The sequence below is a fragment of the Drosophila ficusphila genome, unplaced genomic scaffold (assembly GCF_018152265.1).
Source record: "Drosophila ficusphila isolate 14025-0441.05 unplaced genomic scaffold, ASM1815226v1 contig_106, whole genome shotgun sequence".
NCBI lineage: Eukaryota > Metazoa > Arthropoda > Insecta > Diptera > Drosophilidae > Drosophila > Drosophila ficusphila.
Genome location: NW_025063993.1, coordinates 5560572 through 5575911, shown reverse-complemented (window position 1 = coordinate 5575911; position 15340 = coordinate 5560572). Strand labels below are relative to the sequence as shown.

The 15340-nt window shown below is 39.4% G+C and overlaps 1 protein-coding gene across 6 annotated transcripts in view; it reads right to left on the bottom strand.

The window, feature by feature from the left end:
* The window catches only part of LOC108099810 (RNA-binding protein Musashi homolog Rbp6), a 195971-nt gene that overhangs the window by 176772 nt on the left and 3859 nt on the right, over window positions 1-15340 (bottom strand). The gene's annotated exons all lie outside the window — the stretch shown is intronic.

Sequence of the window (15340 nt, the reverse complement as noted above, 5' to 3'; positions counted from 1 at the left end):
CCTCATCATTATTACCATTATCTCAATCATCATCAGCGGTGGCACTTGCAGTTCCAGTTGCGGTGGCCGCCGCCGCCACTGCCTGTTGTCTGCCGTCTGCCGTCTTCATCATTATTTAAATCATAGAAAATAAGCCGCTTTCCCGGCATTGTTTTCATGCTGGAAATCTCACCCACCCACTCCCGTTTTTCTCCACCCTGTCTCGTTTGTTCCTCCCCCCTCCACCTCACCCACTTCACCCGCTTCACCCACCTCACCCACTTTCCAGCCCGCCGCTGCACCGGCTTATATAACAACAAAAAAGACGGTAGTAACATGGCCCTAATTAGGAGACTGCTGCGATGCACTTCTTGTCATGTTTAAAAATTAATTTGAAGAAACCTAAAACTCCTTTTAATAAAGGTTTTACCTGAGCCAATGTTTTGAGTGTAGTTACGCATATTTCAGTTCTTAATTAATTTGTAAAGGGTTTTTAATTGGCTTTAGCCTTTAGCATACAACCTATAAACAATTCCTTAAGTTACTTTAAATTAGATTAAGCTAGGTGTTGCTTTAAATTTAAAAGGGATTACTATGTTCGATAAAGTTACTTATATAACATTATTTGTAAAAAAATCTTTTAATTTTTATCAAAAATTTGTATTTAAGAACAATAAGATTGGATTGCGATTTGCAAAAAGCCCAGTGGAAGCAAACTTTTTCTTACATGTTTCGCAAAGAACTCTTAAGGAATTAAAATAGTAAATAAAGAAAATTAGGCAATAAACCATCTTAACATGAACTTATGAACTTTTCTTGCCGGCAAGCTGAGCGCCGAATGGAAATAGGCTTTTCCCCAGGGAAAGCGTGTGGAAAACAAAAGGCAAAGGCTGTGCCCGAAACGAAAGTAGGCGGTGTGGATACAGTAACAGTTGCAGTGGCAGTGGCAGTAAGAGCGGCAGTAGGAAAAGCGCCGACGACGACGACAATGATTATGAAAACTTCAACAAACTGCAAAAAGAGCGCAACAGTGGCATAAAGGGAAGTGGACCGGGCCAAGAGGGGGGTGGTGGGTGCTGGATAGTGGGTGGTGGGTCATTGGGTGGTCGTCCGCCGGGAGGAAAGGGGGCGTGGCAAATGCAGTTGGAGGCTATGTTGCTGGCGACACGAAAACGAATGTAAAACACACACAAAAATGCATAGGAACACAAATTGCAATGAAAAGCGAAATAAAACAAGGCGCAGGCAGAGAGAGAGCGACAGAGAGGGAGAGAGAGATAGAGAGCACAACTAAATGAAAATGTTAATAAAATGTGCAGCAACAAATGCAACAGCGGCAGCAACAAAAGCGTAAAGTAAGCTGAAAGAAAAACTAAACCAAAGAACGGAAGAAGCGTCAACAACAACAGCTGGAAAGCGGCCTGGTTGGCGGTTGGGCGGGAAATGGATGGATGGGTGGGTGGTGGCTGGCGGGTGGGTGTTGGGTAAGGTGGGGCAAAAAGACACAAAGTAACAGCACTGCAGAACCGTTTCGACCTGGGCTTGCACAGTTTTCCCGTTGAAAATAGGCCTCGAATTGCAGCTCGACAGGAAATCCAAAACTTTTTGCACGTTAGACGATGCCAAAAAATTTGTCATTAATCAATGTTTGGAATTTTCCTGTTTCTCCGCTTGGCTTCGATTTAGGCCTTTGCCTTTTGCAAATAATCAATCTTCATGGAAAAGTAGAGACAATAAAAAATATCTGATAAATGGCTGGGATATTTTTTGAGCAGTAACGTAACAATTTCAAGAGATTTCATTTAAATCTAAACGTCGCTCAGATTTAAACGAAAGTTAAAAGTTTCTTTCGAATTCGAGAGTCCGTATATCATATAATTTTATTTGATTCAGAGAAGTTATCTTTAGTCATAATCATTGGTAGAAGTGAATAAGTTATCTGGTTTTATTTAAAAAAGGTGACAAAAGCATTTTATGTATTTATGTTACCACTTTTATCCTCCTTTAATTTATTGCTTTTAAAAAAAGATTATATATATGTTCAAAATCTCAAGACTTTCAAGAAATCCCGCAACCTGGATGAAATGAAATTCGTAAGAAATCATGCAACTTGAATAAGTTCCTGCGAAATCATGCAGCAAAGTAGCAAACACATTATTAGCATCGTTGCAACTTGAGGTTTCCGTTCGAATTCACCGCTGAGATCATCCATCACATTTCGCCTTGCACTTTGTCAACCTGGTCGCCTCCCTGCCACCCAACGCAACCCACTGCACCCGTTGAAAAGGCCCCCTGCCTCACATCAATTGAAGGATGACGCCGCTGACCGATCCGCAAATATTTGTATTCATTTCATAATAATTTCGAACTGGCAACATTGTCTGTGGGCATGGGGCGCACGGCAGGTGACCTTCGGTCGCAGCACGACACAGTCCCCCCTTGCAACCCCCCTCTGCCACACCTCTGGCCAATTGCAAGTGCACCAAATAAATGCGACCTTGTCCCACACTGCAAATCTGTGCAGTGAGGCTCTGGTTTTGCATTGGCTGTGTCGTCCAGCTGTGTGACGCGTAATTGCGAACAAAATAGAAAACTAGAAACCAAGTCAGGGAAACCCGAATGGAAAGCCGTCGCGGGGAGGGGGATCGGGTCGTTGGGAAAGTGTCAAAGTCAACGCTGAACGACGAGCGATGAACGTTGTAGTACGCAGTTTAAAGAGTTCAGCTGAACAAATTGCACAAGATTACGCATACGCAGTGGTGTCCCTCGTCAATTGTTTTATGTTCCTCGGGCTTCTCATTCGGTTTCCCGCGGGTGCCAACTTTGATGACATTTGCCTTTGTCTATCCATATCCCCAGGCTTTGGGCCTCCACCAGCCGGCTTATGCAGTTTTCGCAGCTATTTACAGATTTCCCACAAGTTCGCCCCCTCAGACAATTCATTCTTGGTGGGTGGTTGGGTGTTTAGGTGGTTGGGTGGTTGGGTGGTTGGATGGCTGAGTGGTTTAGTGTGCGGCTGCTAAGCCCAGAGTCATAAACAAGTCAACGCAACATGTCCGATTAGTAGAGCAACCACCGACTGACATTTGTCTCCCGCACACTCGGAGCCTAAGACGCAACTCTAATCTGCACTCCGAGAAATAAATCTGTGTGCTGATCCTCGTCGGAACGGAACAATAATGCGAATGCGTAAATTTGCAAGCAGAATGTTCTGGAATTACGCATATAAATCCTTAGTTTCTGGCAGCCCACATCATTTGTGAATAGAATGGGAGTATTTTCACTGTAGATATTCACTGATTTTCAGTTGATACTAATGGGAGGTTTGAGGTTTATCTCTAAAATGGTAATATTCCTTTAACTCAGGAAAATGCTGCTTTTAATTAAGCTGGCTCATTTAATTATAAAATTGAACAGGATTATAAACTAGTGCTTTAAAAAAAAACCTAAATAACCAGTAAAATTTTGAAATGAAATGAAATTGTGGGAGAAGAATTTTATTTTCAGATATCAGATGATATAACAATGTTTTCTTGGCATATTTCGCCAACCAATCAATCAAAGAAAATCCACTTTAATCGGAACCCCTTTTTTTTAGTGTACCGAGCTTCTATTGCCGCTTTTCGTTTTTCTATACTCTGCTCAGCTCGGTCACATTTGCTTGCATTACGAAATAATTGTAAAGCGCACGTCACTTTTCTATAGGCCTTCGTCTGTCTATCCGCTCGCTCTCTATATAGTATATCCCCGGCCCAACCCCCTGAACCCCCTCCTAAGCCCCCCTTGAATCCCCAGCACACTTGGGCCATTCATGCGCAAGTCGTCAGCGCCCATTCACGGTCTATCCCAGTCACACACTGGGCGAAAAAGAGCCGTCAAACATCAAGATTAAAACGCTTCATTGGAGATGGTCTACTTTTTAAAGCTTACATTGCGAGAAATGGTTTGAAAATGTTCTTTTAAGGGAAATTTCTTTCGAAATTATCTTTAGAGTCGGACACTCGCTTAATTTGGTGCTATTTAAAATCTAATTATAAAAAAAAGTTTATTATATTGGCAGAAATTGGATGCAACACAAACACTTAAATCTAAAATTAAGTGGTTTGCAATCCAACAAATAGGCCAAACAATAATACTATATATTAATCTTGTGGAATTTGAAGCTGATCTTAAGTCTAAATCAATATTATTATGCATCGTGAAAAAACTCAAAACAAAATCTTAAGAACTGAAATACCATTCTAAGCACAGACACTTATAAAATGTTTCTCACCGAAAGTAAAAAAAGGTTTCGAAATATTTGGGTTTCAAACTGTGACTACTCCTTTGGCTTATACGGTTCTTGGAGTGTTTTGCATGGTTTCAAAGAATACTTTTTAATTTTTCAATGGGTTCTCAGTGTGCTTACTTAGTTGCAGTAGACCCGTTCACCCGGACCCGTTCGCCGGGACCCATTTCCCGGACCCGGACCCGGCTTGGCTAGCTCGGTTTGGCATTACCCTGGGCTGGGCTTTATATTTGTGCCCGCCGCTGCCGCTGCCGCTGCCTCTGCTTTTGCCTCTGCCTCTGCCGCAGTTGCAGTTGCAGCCGCGCTCGCTTTGCCGCTTGTTTGCCATTCAAAATCCGTTCAGACTTTGTGTGCACATCAAGTGTTGCCTTCTCGCTCCTGCATTACATTTGCATATAATACTATCTCTGTCCGCCTTTTCTTTCGCCGCCTCCCGCCCGCCGCCACGCCCCCCGTGCAAGCCCATCCCATCCCTTCATCTTTTCTCGCTGTGCACTAGTTGACGTTTTCTATTGTGGCTTCATTGTTGAATAGAAAAATGTGCAAAATAGTAACGAAAAAAGAAAATAGCAAAACAGCTACCCCTGCCCTCCTTTCATCCACCCCTCCCCCTTCCCTTTGCTACCCCCTCTCTATGCCACACGCATGCCTCTTGTTCGGCTTGCAACTCCCCTAAAACTGCCCTTCCCTGTCTACACAGAGAAAAGAAGTATCACACACTTGGCTCGAATATGAAAAAGGCCTTTTAAAAAGCAGTATCAAGTTAATACTATTAACCGATCCCCAAACTCACAAAGAAAATAAAGAAAAAACTTAAATGTTATGTTTAAAACTATTACAGTTATAAAGTTGCCTAACTTAGATTAGATTTTCATTTTAAAGATTTTTATAAGAAACTTTGTAATGCCTGTTTTAATGAAACTTAGTCTGAAACATTTTCTTTAAAATTTCCATCAAAAGTTGTATTTTTTTCCAAATTTTGGAACCATTAAAGTACATTTCCAATGTAACATATAGTAAATAAACAAATAAGCTAATCCTTAATTTAAAAAATAAATTTGTTGAAACCTTTGATGAGTAGTTTGCCCAATTAACTAAATAAGTTAAATGATGGCTGTCGTATAAACTCAGGTCTAAATAAGTGTTTAGGTTGGGTGTTGATATTAATTTTTAACGTTATTTTAATTATTAATTTGTTTGCGTGCATCCCCATCACCATCACCATCTCCGCTGCGTGGACTTGCCGCTTACATGGAAATAAAAGTGCAGATCTTGTAACTTTAGTAATTTTTCACATGACAAATTATGTGAGCAGCGACAAAGCGGGAAGTGGGTGTCGTGGGGAGGTGGCAGAGGGGAGGGGGATGGGGAGGGGGTGTGGGGTGAGTGTGTGTCGAGAGGCCAACAAAGGGGCATGCATGAAGATACACACACCCATACAAAGGCAGTCGCACACACAGATACTCGAGGGCCCGAGAAGAGAGTCTATCCAAAAGGTGCCGAGTTGTGGCATTTTGAAAGCGGGCAGTCCGCATTATGCAACAATGTGGCGCCCAGCATTGAGACTATTAAATTAAGTAACATTAAAGATGAGGTTCTTGCATTTTCCTAATAGCTCATAAATCTGTCATGGAGTTTCTTATTTAAATGGCTTAAACATCAAGTTTGATTTATGTGTTGAAGCAAAGATGCTACAGATCTTGTGTCTATCACTGCTTAAACATTTCAAATATTTGCATTTGTAATTAAACTAGCAAACATAATTTCGTTATTGGATCAGTGATATCTTTTATAAAGTGGGCAAACAGTTCTAAATTTGTATACCTAAATTAATAGTTTATTATCCTTTTCATTTGGAAATTTGAAATAAAGAATAAATAAGAAATTTATAATGTCTGAACTTGCACAAATGTTATAATATAAAAGATTATAAATCAAACCAACAAAATAATGTGTAGTTTTTTATCTAAAGCAATGTCGTCAGTATAAAATAGAAAATCATAACATTTTAGTAAAATGTGTAGTAAGAGTAATCTACAAAGCTGATTAATTCCTACATTAAACGAAGCCTTAAACAAAAATGCAAGAATTATAGTATCATTATACATTTATTACGCTTAATAAAATACGTTTCTGATTTTAAGTGTCAAGAAATGGCTGGTTTTTAACCACCGAGCTGAATAGTTTTGAACACCAACTCTCCACTTATGAATTTCCCTTTTAATTCCTGCCATTTCCATGCAATTCAAACGCTCTGAGAAGCACTCAATCCTTTAATTTGTAAATACCTGCCGCACTTTGCAAACGACAACTAACTGCCCCACATCCTTAACAGCTCGTAATAGTTTTACCCTTTTATAAAACGATTTATTCAAGCCGCTAAGACCCAGGAGCACAAACCAATGTGCACATTTCATTATTTACCCCAACACCCACATCGCTCGCAATCCTCATCGCATCCGCATATGGGGGAGTATCCTGGAAAACCCCTGGACAATTTGACTCCGGCCAAGCCAAAAAGCAATAGTAGCGTTGACAACCAATGGGGCAGCAGTTACAACAGCAAATCCCATCTCCTTCCCCATCCTGATGACTATCATGTGCGGCTATCAACAACATCATCAAAATGCAGCAACATCCAGCGGCAGCAACAGAAGGAAAAGGGGGAAGAACCACTGCAATAGCTCCGTGGTTTCAACCTTTTCACTATGAAATCGAAGGGGAAAGCGGAAAACGTTGGACACAGAGTTGCGACTAAAAACTAAAACGCACCGAGAAAAGCGACACTACCGAAATTCACACTGGTCTTAAATACTTCTTCTTTGTGTTTTGAAATCCTTCTTTTAAAGCTTGAAAAATAAGAACTTTTAAAGCACAAAAAACCAACCCCTATAAACTGTGATGTTAAGGTATAGTAAGAGATGATAAAATAAATTCTGAATATTATGCATAATAATAAAATAAAAAGAATTTTATTTTTTGAATATAGAGGCAATAAAATAATTTACCTTAAGAACATTGAAACTAATGAGGCTTAGATTTCAGAGACCTTTAAAAAGCTAAGAGAATTGAGTTTTAAATGGATTATCCAATGATGTGATTAGTATAGCACCCTTACTAAAAAGTAAAACCTGCAATTGAAACCTTGAATGATTTTTCCTGTGCAGAACTATACTTGAGCAGGTAGCGACGCATAGTTGGAGAGCTATGGCTAAAACTCGAGCTGGAGAACTGTGGAAAGCTGGGCCAACGCATAAATATGCTGCCGACAATTGTCTGAGACATTCGGAGGCACAGCCTACGGTAAATGTGTGAAAGCGACACGGGGCACTGGGGGGTTAAAGGGGGATCCAGAGGGGGCTCCATTGGGGTTTTCCCACAGTGGGTGACTCGGGCGCTCATATGAGGGAGCCAGAACACGCAAAACAGAGCAGAAATATGTGGACGAAAGAGGGGGAGGGGGAAAGCGGGAGGAAAGGGAAGGGGGAGCGGTAAGCGAGCCTCAGACAAAGCCAGCCAACGGCGGCTAAAAATGTTGGCCAAGCGGAGGGAAATGTTTTATGTAGCACCCACTGAGAGATAGCCATGGGAGATGTGAACACAGTGGTTAAATTTTAAGTCCATACCAACTTATCAAAGATCTCTTTAAGATAAAAAATGAATTATTTCACAGACAGATCCAACAAAATAATCTTCGCCTTAATATACCAAATTCCGATTTCCTTCCGCTCCTTGCTAATCCATCACCCATGAATTTGAGCCTAATCCTTAATTACCTTAAGAAATCGAAATTATTTAATCTTATTTAGAAACTCATAAGCAAACAAACTGTGCCCGAATTTTGAAGTAATGAAGTCAATCAATTTCTATAATATAATAATGAATTTACTTGCTTATAACTAAACTAATATTAAGATGTAAAATACTTTTTGTTTATTTAAATAAGTAGCCAGCCGAAAGCCCCAGCAGCTATGGCTGTTTCCCCTTCCCTGTAGCCTAAGTTTTAACATAGGTAGGGGAGAGTGGGGCATTGTCGTCACTTTTTTTTTAATTGCGAAATTTGTTGATAAAATAACTTATTTTTATCATGTAATATACATGGTTGGATTCGGAAAAGATCTGGCTATAAAATGCAGTAAGTATTTCGGACATCCTCTCATTTGTTTATTAATACGAAACTGTTATCTGAAAGAAGGCAAAATTGGAAAATTGAAAAATCGTGGGGCAAAGTCGTCACCCCCCTGGGGCAAAGTCGTCACATAGAATAATGAATGCAAATATAGGTACCCATGTGCACAAAACTATTTCAACTTGTCAAACACACATTTATTGATATTCATACATATAAAAAAGTGGAACACTATACCTATTTTTTGCAAAAATTTGACACATTCAGATATAAGTGAAGGATAGAAGGCAAAAATCAGAATTTCTTAAAGATTTTTCTTTGGGCGACCTCTTTTTTAGAATTTTATTTTTGTTTGAAGAACATTTTGGAGAAATTATATTTTATATTTAATTCTTTACATAAACAATCACAAAACAATAATAAATTGATACGAGTTTGTATTTCAGACTGAGATAATACAGCGACGACTTTGCCCCACCCGTTGAGTGACGACAATGCCCCACGCGACATTTTTTGATAAAAACATGAATAACAAATCGAAACTCGAATCTGCTGTTACACAACCTACCATATCGTGTTCGCCAAACATTTCTCAACAATAATAACTCACCTTTATACTTCTTTGATCGAAAATGTACTTGGAAGAAAAAAAGTTCTGCGCCGGAGAAAAATTACTTTTGAGGCTCCGAAACACTTTCTGATGAATAAATAATTATGCATAACCTATAATTCTACCAAACTCCGTCGGTAATGTAGGAATAGTGCAATACACTTACGCTAAAAAAATTGGGTTGGTAGTCCTTTTATTTTTTAAAATAATAGCGAGTGACGACTTTGCCCCACTGACGACATTACCCCACTCTCCCCTATACAGTGTAAAATAAATAAATAAATAAATAACATGATCTAAATTTAAACAATAAGATAACCACAAATAAAAGTAGGTTCGGATATTCCAACTTAATTGTACATATACCTATAGATAGTTTTGTTTAGAAATATACTTTAAATTTGGTAACACGATTGGATACAGAATATCCTCTAAATAAATTCTTATTACCAAAATCATAAGATACCTACATATATTTTATGTCAAGCTTTATGTGTCTCCAACTTAAATAGATCATGTGCGAAAAAAGAACTCGAGATTTAACCCACTTTCGGATACTAAAGAAGCTTTAAGGATTAGCGAAGCAGAAAAGCTCTAAGATTCAGAGTTTTACTGCAGACCATTTAAGTGGTTTTAAAGGATTTAATAGCTTAAAAAACTGAAGTTTAAAGGAATCTAAAAAATAATATTAAACAATGGAAATGCTCGAAGACCGATTTACATATTATTCCACTGTGAGTGCGGGTGTGTGTGTTTGTGATTCGGTGGGTGTGCACGTGAGTGTGTGTTCGCCTGGCTTGATGGTGTGCGTAATGCGAATGTGCACGAAAAAGCGTAATAGAAAAAGAACTTTACAGTTGCATCGATTTAATCGTGCGGAAAGCTAAATATGAAGGAGGAAAGATAGCGGGGAAATGGCGGAAAACTGCGTCTGGAGCATCGATGGGCGGTGGGCAGTGGGCGGCGAATGGGGGGTTGGGTGGCAGTGGGTCAAAAAGGGGGCGGGGCAGTGGAACAGCCTAAATTGGGATACGCTTCGTTCGGCTCGGCTCATTTAAAGCAATTCTACTGCTGCAAAACACAAACACAATTACCAGTACATGCAATTTATAATGAATTGTGAGCCATGGGCGGCGAAAAAAGTGCGCAGGGGTGGTGGCGAGGGAGGTGGAGGGGGAGGGGCTGTGGGTGGGAGGCCGTAACCCGCTGCACTTTGCGGTTCAAAGGATGCATTGTGGACCGTCTGCGATACAGATAGGAAAACTTTTGCGCTGCCTTTCCTCCGTTCCACTCGGTTCTTCTTTCACATTTCTTTCACCCGTTTATCGTCTTATATTGCATAACATACGCCTCGTTGTAAAAAGGGGCGGAGGCAGTAGGGGGCGTGGGTCGACAAACAGGCGACCAATGTGATGTTTGCTACACAGAAAAAAAAACTAACAGATCTTTTATAATGGGAGGAACTGCCGCACAACTCAAAACTGGCTTAACTCATTAGGCACTTTAGTTCTTTATTTTATTTCAATTTTGTGTTTTTTCTTATAAGTGTTTTTATGTTTACAAATTTGTTTTAAATAATGAAGAAGTTAACTTATGATAAAGTGTTTATAGTTTACGAACTGTTGAAATGTTTAGTGCCACTGGATTGTATAATTACCACATTTAAATGCATGTACTAAAAATAATTTCCAAAAGGTGTTCCTTTGTTTAGAAATTTGAGCAAATTTGTTTTAAAACATTAGCAATAATCCCCAGATTTTTCCCACTGCATGCACCTATCACTCCACCCACTAAAGTCATTTTCTAATGGCGGCTTATACTTCCTAACCGAAAAGAGTTTACGTTTTATTCCGCTGCCAAAAGTTATGACTGCATTTAGCAGAGGGAAAACTTTCTTAGCCTTGCAATGATTTCAAAAGAGAGAAAATATATGTACACACATGGGTGGTGGGGGGAAGTGTACTTTTAGGCCAAGTATTGTGCTCGAAATACCCCCACTTCCCGTCTTCTTCCGCAAGTCACTCCATTTTAATCGAACTGTTTACTTAAAAGTGCAACTAAGGCAAATGAAAAGTTTCTTATTCGGAGTGTCAGACTCCGAGGAGATTGTAAATTGAATTTTGATAATGTCAATCGTGGGACGGCACAAAAGTTTTTGCCATTCTTGCGGTTTAAGTGGATAATCCCCCGACCACCGATTTTCATACATCCACTGGATATTATCCAGCCACAAATACCATAACAAGTAACTGTTGGTGCAGACAAATAGCCAATTTACATATGCACGACCTGGAACATAAGCCCAAACACAATTCACCCGCAAACAAACATTTAATTCCCTTCGGCAGCCAATATTTTGCGATTTGTTAACATGTTAAAAACACTTTAATGGCAGCAATCAGATAACTGATGATTTTTTATACAAACAATGATAAACGGTTGTCTTAAACAATGCTAATTGGCAATAGAATTAAATACTTAGTCATTATAGTTATTTTAAAATTAATCTTTTATCAGATAAATTGTATAAGAATTATTTGGATTAAAAAGTTAGTACATTTTTTTAAATCATCACGTTATTATTTTAACTCATAATTTATAATTGATAATAACAACTGTTTTTCAACAAACAAGAATTATAAAAATGATTTTCCCTTTAGCCTGAAAGCAGCGAACGAAAGGCATGTGATTCGGGTTTTTCATCTTTTGTGCTATTTAAGGCAGTAGGAAATAGGTTAATTTTCAAACAAACAAAAATGCAGCGCTCTGTTGAGAAAATTGTTTTAGAGTGAGTGTTTTGGCCGTAAAACAAATTCGCCTGGGAGAGATGCTAACCAACAAAGCTGGCACTTTAAGCTAATGGCTGTCCTAGAGTCAAATTGCCGCAGGCCTCATTATGCATACAAAATGGAAGCTTATTGGCCGGACAGGCGGCACAAACAGCCGTACAACATACGGAGCACGGGCAACGGACAACGGACAGCGGACAGCGGGCTGCGGACTACGGACTAGGGACAATGACAGTTGCGTTTGCGTTACGGGCAAACAAACAAAACTACGGGCAATATGAAAGTGCGCACACAACGACACAAAATCATTTGAAAGCAATTATATCAGACAAACATTGGGGAGTGGGGGGATTCGACGGGAATCGGGCGGTACGGGGTACTGGGTACTGAGAATGGGTCAGTCCGTGCTCAAAGCACGGCGTACAATGAATCAATTTACGGTACGTAACAAAGCCGCAATTACAAGCGCCGGGAGAGCGACAGGGACGAGAAACAAAACGACAATTATGAAAAGAGCAGCGAGTGCAATTGCAATCGCAATCGCAATAGCAATTCCACCGACAGCCGTCTGTCGATGGATGCAATGCACAATTTTTGGGGCCACGTTAAATGACGCAGGGGCCTGGACCATTTTTTGTGTTTGCATTTCTTGTTGCTCTGCCCCAACTTGGGTCCCGCGTGCCGCCTCTAATGGATAATTGTCGGACTCGCATGCCGATGAGAGGCATTCTTGGACGGATCGAAAGGGTAGCAGCGGCGGGATTAGCGACTCCGAGGTGTGGGAATCGCTCAGCCGCACTTGTTGATTCCCCAAGAGGATTCAACAATGCAGCAACGTGACAAGAGTGAAAGGAAGGTCTAATGTATAATTTGCTACATCGACATCAAGTTCTATCTTCACGCAAAAAGGTTAATAGAAATTTACACGTAATGCAACCATTTTTATGCTAATTTAACATCTTTATATAAAATTAAATGCCTTTTAAAAATTATTAAAATTTAAATGATAAAAATTTTTCTGTAAATTATTTGGGAAAATCACATTAACATTGTGAACTTAAAACGTTATTAATATAATTTATATAGCTTTTTATGTTGCCAAATAATAATATCTAACATATCACATCATATCTCACTCAGTTGTGTGCTTGCTGATTTCATGATTTATTTGAGGATGCAAAAAAAGCCACTGTTTAGAAAGTAAATTAGAGTTATTAAAATATTGCTCTGCTAATCGATGATGATTTATGCTAAATAGCCTTCTATTGTTAAGCAATTTAGAAAAGTTATCTACACAAGGTAGCACCCTGATCGATCATCCGCAAAACGATCGCTCTCACTTGATGTTTGCTGCATTTGCACTAAAAATACATTGGCAAAGTGAATTGTATTAATAGCAGGGCATTTATTTAGTTATTTCAAAGTTTTGTGTGTTGTTTTTTGGTTTGCCTTGTTTTATTTTCATTTTCTTTCGCCTTTGTGTTTATTTACTTTGCCATTTTGCGCCGAGCAGACCGGTCTTCTTCTTTAATTTTCGGTTGGCCCTTCAAAAGATTTATAAAGTTTGCCAAAAGAGTGGGGGCGGAGTGGGGGGAGGGGCGTGAGCGGGGGGTGGGAGCGTTCAAAATTACTGAGCCGTGGCGATCGCCGCGCCAGTCAACGAAACTGTGAATGGAATTGTATTCGCATGTTTTCAACGATATTCGCCAAGTTGCACAACGAAAATAGAGAAAGATACAGAGACTCAGATACAAGTGCAGAGATGCGGATGCATTTGTATCTGTGTATCTGGGCAGCGTCATCAAAAGGTATTTTGAATTAATTCAAGATTTATGCATTCAACATTCGCTAGGTGCCACATTTCCCATTCGCATCGCCACAAAACTTTTACCCAACTTCATCTTGCAGTCAGTGATGGGAAAGGTATTAGATTTACCTTCCAAGTTACAAAGGTGCATACAAAATATATGTTACAAAATCTTACAGGAGTGCAAAGTAAGAATTAGTACAGTAAAAAGATTACAGAAGTTTTAGAAGTTCAAAGAATATTAAAATAAAACATGAACTGAATAGGTTTTCAAAATTGATCAAAAATGATTCCATGTTGTAAGCATAGAGATACAAGTGATTAAATGTCATTAAAATAATTGAAAGGCGATCTTAGTCACTAGTTAAAAAAACCATAAAATTATGAACACATCTTTGGAGAAAAAAACATATTATATGAACATTTTCAGATATTGACTACTGTATTCCTAGTAGAGTTAAAACTCTGGTACCTTAGGTACAACCATTCTTCATCACTGACTGCAGTTGCAACAGTTGCACAGTGGCTGGTGTTGCAGTTGCAGTTGTTGCACCTGCCAGCATCGTCGGAGCTCAGCGAGCAGCAGGTGATCCATTTCTTTTATCCGGTGGCCTCCGCTTTCCCGCCTCGGGAAATATGGCAAGGGATTTGGAGGGAGAAGCGGGTCGGCCCAGCCTATTTTTGCCTGCTGTGTGTTGCCGCGAGTTTGGCAAACTAATGCAAATAGACAAGATGAGCTGCAATCAGCATCCGCGCCCCCTTCGTGGAGCGCTGAAATTCACTTGGGTTATACAATTTGCAGCATTTCGATAATAGATATATTTATAACCGTACATCTATGTGGATGTATATGCATGAACTGCATAATTTATGGGCATTGCGTGTTCAATGGATTGCGACGGCTGTCCGGGCCATATGGCTGTACTTTTGGCCTGTCTTTCCCCCAGATCTCTTTCGGCTTTTCTCTCTGGTAACTCTAATGAAAAAGGGCTTAGATGGTCTAATTTGGTTTAAAACAGTCGTAGTCCCTTCTAGACGACCGTCATAAAATTTTACTTCAGGCAGAGCGTACATTTTTCATAATAAGAAATAACCTTTATGTTATGTTTACATATTTTATATTTTCAACAACGTTACATAAGGATTTCAACCATATTGTTAGTATAATTAATTGCTTATCATAGTTAAATTGCTTATCATAGTCATTCGGTTTTTGCATTACAAAGAATGCAGTTGAATTCCATTTAAAACGCAAATTGATTTATTGAAATGAAACTACATTTTGACCAATTATTTCATTACATTGTTGATATTTTAACCTCACCGATTTTTGTTTAGAAATTTAACATTGTGCTTACATGTTATTACATGTTTTTTTTAAAGTTTAATCGCACAAAAAATAATTTTTTTTTCACTGTTCTAACAAACCAGTGGCTTGCTATAATGTGTTCACTTTATGGGCTGCGTCAAAAGTCCGTTTCACCCGTACTCTCAATCAGTCCACTCGGCTGCCAATCACTGGATCATTCATTTGTTAGTCTGACTTTCTGACAGCAACCGACGACACCCCGTTCGCCCAAAATCCAACTGCAACTTGCAAACCGATGCAAATTATCAGCAATGCAGCTCGCAATTAATCTGCTGCATATGACACCGCAATCACAACTTAACCCATTTCGGCACAAATATAAATGTTGGATGAGGGGGGGGAATCGGGCTGATAATAAACTGTAGCCGG